This window comes from Scyliorhinus torazame, chromosome 15, assembly GCF_047496885.1.
Source record: "Scyliorhinus torazame isolate Kashiwa2021f chromosome 15, sScyTor2.1, whole genome shotgun sequence".
Taxonomy (NCBI): Eukaryota; Metazoa; Chordata; class Chondrichthyes; order Carcharhiniformes; family Scyliorhinidae; genus Scyliorhinus; species Scyliorhinus torazame.
Window position 1 is genome coordinate 135,891,646 of NC_092721.1, and position 6,000 is coordinate 135,897,645.

Sequence of the window (6,000 nt, forward strand, 5' to 3'; positions counted from 1 at the left end):
GATGTATTTTGATCGGAAAAGCATAAATAATCATGCATTAGAAAATAAACTGAATGGATTAGAAGGGGAAAATGATCCAGAAATACAGGTAAAAAAAATTTAAAGGTGTATTGCATGTCAGCAAAGCAATTCAAATTTCTAACAAAACACTGGGATTTATTTCTCGGTGTATAAAATTCCTAAATGTTTGTATAAGACCTTGGTTAGGCCACATTTGGAGTATCCCTGGCGAGTTGGCGGTTAGCTCAGTTGGCTGGAAAGCTCAGACCGCAAAAGTAATGCCCCCCCATTCGGCCGCTTGCGTGGCCTGGACCGCCCACCCACAGTGCCCACAACCCCCGAATGAAGCGCGCCCTGCCCACGGATCAACCCTCCCCCGACTGTGGCGGTGCCGGACTGAGTCCGCAGCAGCCACGCGAGGTTCCTAGACAGTGCGAGCACACGTAACCCACTCCGTCGGGAACCCGGCTGGTCAGGGGCGGCAGGGGGGCCTCAGGCAATGGCCAAAGGCCGTGGATAATCGGTGCGGCGTCATCCTAGAGTACACCGCCTTTCAGGGGACGGAGAATACAAAAACGGGGCCGCTCCCGATATTGCCGGCAAAATGGATTCTCCGCTCCGGCGCCAAACGCGATTACAGCGTCGGGGAGCGGAGAATCCAGCCCATGATATTCCCTTCATGCAACCATACTGACTATGCTCTCCTTAATAATCGATTCTAATGTTTTTCCAATAATTGAAGTTGGACTAACTCCATGGGTTTCAAAGTTTTTTGCCCGGGACCCATTTTTACCAACTGGCCAACTTTCGTGACCCATGCCAGCCGACCTTCGCGAGCCACCATTTGTACTTACCTTTAATGTGACAGGTGAGCCTGCTTGGTCCTCACGATCTCACTTGCTTTATTCAATGTTACGTTTCTGCTAAAGACTTCAGCTGATGATTTAAGATCTCACTGAAAAAAATCAAGAGTTTGTCCTCGAACACGTCTTCAAATGCCATTGAAATTTTCCAGGTTTTAATCGTTCATTTGCCAGTACTTCCCTGCATATAGCACACATGGGCTTTGCATCCTGACTTGCAGTGGCACAATTAATAAACACATAGCACTGCTGGCATTTACAAAATGGAGGAATCGCTCTCGCGCACACAGCCCGTGATGTCAGTGTACGGGGCATGTGACCAGCTCTCTGCCGCCGCTCCAGGCAGGAAGACCGGTTGGCTGGCATTCTGAAAGACAGACTTGGCCGGCATTTTTTTAAAAGCCGGTCGCAGCCATTGGCCCAGGGGTGAAATGACTCTCAGAGGGAGGGGTTTCAGGTAACCCACAAAGGAGGCATACAACCTTGCCTGACAACAGCCCGCACACCTAAAGCTGACAGGCTACCAACTTGGTGTCGTTTTCTGCTTGCCATGGGTAAAATAGTGGGGGAGTAATGAGGCACATAAGTGGCCATTAATTGACTACTCAGATACCCAAGGGCCGGCAAGGCCAAAAGACACTTCCCCAATCTCCCAAAACAATGGAAGGCAAATCTAGGCCAGAAGAGTATGTGACAGACAGGCCACGCTGCATTCGCAAAGCCTTCAAAGCCACCCGGGGAGGAGAACTCTGAGGATGCCACCATAATAGTCGTGGCACAACTGTCATCCCCACCCTCCACCAGTACAGATGCACACATCTCGGCGGGACATGTTAGTGGTCAGGTTCCTGGGGCACAATCTGGTGAACACCACACAGCTGATGATGTACGTCAGGTGGAGGCAGGAACCCCCAGGCGAGACCGCAGTCAGAGACCTGCTTGATCCCAGGACCCAGCCTGGTGCTGAGCCTCTGGGGGTGAGTTACCTGGAGTTGCTGGTGACGGTAGGGAACGGCCGGGACGCTCAGAGGGAGATGTCAGCGTCACTCCAGCAGATCCGTCCAGGAGGAGTTCCAGAGGGTACGGATGCAGGAGATGTCACCGGCAATGAGTGGCACCGTGGCGATCGCAGTGGAGAGCCTGCTCCATGACGCCGGGACTATTAGTGAAGGTGCCCAAGGCATCGCGCAGTCGGTGACGTCCATGGTTGAGGGTATCGGCAGAAGGTCCGAATCGCTGGGGGATGTGACCCAGTACCAGGCTTGTGAGACATGTCCCACTCTCAGATGGGCATGGCTGAGGCACTGAGAGCATCGCTGAGGGCGTCCACACCATAGTGCGGACCTTGGGGAACTGGCAGAGCCAGGCGACGCTCGGGCAACCAGGGCTCAAACCAGCTGCCCCTCCGTACCAAGGTGAACCCCAGGGCCCTATGTACATCGATCGGGAGGAGGGGGCTCTGGGTACCAACCCAGACCCATCCCATGCCGCCAGCTCCCCTGAGTTCCACCCCTCTGATGAGGCCATGTCTTTACGTCAACACATGGGACAGGGCGGCATGGCCGTGCATGGCCCCAGAGGACACCCGCCAGGGGCATCGAGGGCCCCGGGACAAGGAAAGCAGCTGGCTGCTGTCGTGTTGGGTGTTCCGATACACAAACGAACCAACACAGTTGTAGATGGTACAACTCTGTTTTATTATTCTGTACAATAATATCTATAACATCTGTCTGTGTTTCATACTTGACCAGCTAACCTGTGGACCCAGCCCTCGCACTATCTTAGTGAGGCACTCAGCACATGGTGTATGTCTGAGTGGCACACTGTGAGCTCTGTGCTCTGAGCTATCTCCTGGTAGAATGAGCGGGAACTGTGGTGTTCCCTGTTTTATAGTGCGTGTGCTTTCACTGGTGATTGGCTGCGATGTTGTGTGTGTGTTGGTTGGTCCAACTACCTGTCCATCAGTGTGTGTGTGTGAATGCACCATGATATGTTAATGTGGATATCATGACATCCCCCCTTTTCACAAGAATATGTGCCTACATGGTAATAAATATTAGTGTGTACTGAGTACATCTGAGTATGTGTGTGCAATATTTACAACATGTACATGAGGCTAAACTATATACATAAGAAGGTGTCAGGTACAACAGAGCAACGAGGTTGTACCACAAACAAAACAAGTGCAAACAGCAGAGAACTTCTGGAACGACAAGAAAGAAACACGTTAACAGTATTGCAAAACAATTCAGTGAGTCCAATGTGCAAACAGGCTCATAAGTCCAGTCTATTAGGTGGGCGACGAATTCGGGTTGACCGCCTCAAGGGTGGGTCAGGATCCACCGGCTGAGGAATGGGCCTGGCCACAGGAAACAGAGGAATAGGCAGAGTGGCAGGAAGCTCAACAAAGTCGACATCAGGGACAACATTGCGCTGGTCAAGGAGACACAGCCTGAGTGAGTGAGACACAGACAGAGTGAGAATTTGGTAATTTGGTGCAGTGAGGTAATTCGGTAAAGAGTGGGAGAAGGTGCTTTTTCCCGACTGTTTTGTTCTCTCTCTTTCTTCGGGCCTAATTTCGGGAGCCGTTCGGAGGAGGATGAGCAGTCTCTGTGAGTATAAAAACCTAACGGTAACTTCCTGTTTTCCAGTTTTTCCCTAAAAGTGATGTCAGAGGGAAGCTGTGATCTGATTGGTTGATAGCAAATCTATCCCCAAATTTAAAAAAAACACAGCTAAACTCGTAAACTTAAATTAAACAAATTAATTAATTAGTGATTGCTGGTCAGGTGATGTGCTTGAGCTGCTTGATGTGGGAGGTGGCAGATCCCATTGCGAGCTGCAGCGACCACATCTGCAGTAAGTGTTGGCTGCTCGAAGAGCTCCGGCTCAGAGTTGATGAGCTGGAGTCTGAGCTTCAAACACTGAGGCACATCCGGGAGGGGGAGACTTACCTGGACACTGTGTTTCAGGAGGCAGTCACACCTGCCAGAGTAAGTAGTTTAAATCCTGCCAGTGGCCAGGGACAGCAGGGTGTGACTGCAAGTCAGGCAGGTAAAGGGAACCAGCAGTCAGGAACTCAGGAGCCTCAGCCCTTGACCCTGCCCAACAGGTATGAGGCACTTGCTCCCTGTGTGGATGGTGAACAGGGCTGCAGGAAGGATGAGTCAGCTGACCAAGGCACCATGGTACAGCAGGCCATTCAAGGGGAGGGAGTAAACAGGCAAGTTGTAGTTGTAGAGGATTCTATTATCAGGGGGATAGATAGTATCCTTTGTGAGCAGAATAAAGAGTCCCGCATGGTATGTTGCCTGCCCGGTGCTAGGGTGCGGGACATCTCTGACCGGCTTGAAAGGATACTGGAGAGGGAGGGGCAGGATCCAGTTGTTGTAGTCCATGTCGGTACCAACAACATAGGCAAGTCTAGAAAAGAGGACCTGTTTAGAGATTATAAAGAGCTAGGATTCAAATTAAAAAACAGGTCCTCAAGGGTCATAATCTCCGGATTACTGCCCGAGCCATGTGCAAATTGGCATAGGGAGGCAAGAATAAGGGAAGTTAACACGTGGCTGAAAGAGTGGTGTGGGAAAGAGGGGTTCCTTTTCATGGGACACTAGCATCAGTTTTGGGACAGGGGGGACCTATATCGTTGGGATGGTCTCCACCTGAACCGAGCTGGGACCAGTGTTCTGGCGAAAAGAGTAAACAGGGTGGTCAATAGGACTTTAAACTAGAGATTGGGGGGAAGGGAAAGTCAGGGAACCAATAGGTGAAGTAATCAGTGGGAAGCGTAGCTGCTTAGGAATACAAAAAAGCACAAAAGGACAGAACTCAGGAGAGGTTACGATAGTCCCCATCTCACAAAATATGACACAGTGTATGGAAAGGCTCAGTAAACCAAGGTCCACCACAATAAGAAAACAAAAAGGGACGGTCAATAGAGAATTAAAGGTGCTATATTTAAATGCGCGCAGTGTACGGAACAAGGTAGATGAGCTTGTGGCCCAGATTGTGACTGGCAGGTATGATGTGGTAGGCATCACAGAGACGTGGTTGCAGGGGGTTCAGGACTGGCATTTAAACATCCAGGGATTCACAATCTATCGAAAAGACAGAGAGGTGGGCAGAGGGGGCGGGGTTGCCTTGTTAATTAGGAATGAAATTAAATCAATAGCACTAAACAACATAGGGACAGATGATATGGAGTCTGTGTGGGTAGAGTTGAGGAACCACAAAGGCAAAAAAAACATAATGGGAGTTATGTACAGGCCTCCTAACAGTGGTCAGGACCAGGAGCACAAAATGCACCACAAAATAGAAAGTGCATGTCAGAAAGGCAAGGTCAGAGTGATCATGGGGGACTTCGATATGCAGGTGGACTGGGTAAATAATGCTGCCAGTGGACCCAAGGAAAGGGAATTCATTGAATGTTTACAGGAGGGCTTTTTGGAACAGCTTGTGATGGAGCCCACGAGGGAACAGGCCATTCTGGACTTAGTGTTATGTAATGAGCCAGACTTGATTAAAGATCTTAAAGTAAGGGAACACTTAGGAGGCAGTGATCATAATATTGCAGAATTCAATCTCCAATTTGAAAGAAAGAAGGTAGAATCAGATGTAAAGGTGTTACAGTTAAATAAAGATAATTACAGGGGCATGAGGGAGGAACTGACGAAAACCGACTGGGAGCAGAGCCTAGTGGGAAAGACAGTAGAACAGCAATGGCAGGAGTTTCTGGGAGTAATTGAGGACACAGTACAGAGGTTCATCCCAAAGAAAAGAAAGGTTATCAGAGGGGGGATTAGGCAGCCATGGCTGACAAAGGAAGTTAGGGAATGCATCAAAGCAAAAGAGAAAGCCTATAATGTGGCAAAGAGTAGTGGGAAGTCAGAAGATTGGGAAGGCTACAAAAACAAACAGAGGATAACAAAGAGAGAAATCAGGAAAGAGAGGATCAATTATGAAGGTAGGCTCGCCAGTAACATTAGGAATGATCGTAAAAGTTTCTTTAAATACATTAAAAACAAACGGGAGGCAAAAGTAGACATTGGGCCGCTCCAAAATGATGCTGGTAATCTAGTGATGGGAGACAAGGAAATAGCTGAGGAACTAAATAAGTACTTTGCGTCAGTCTTCA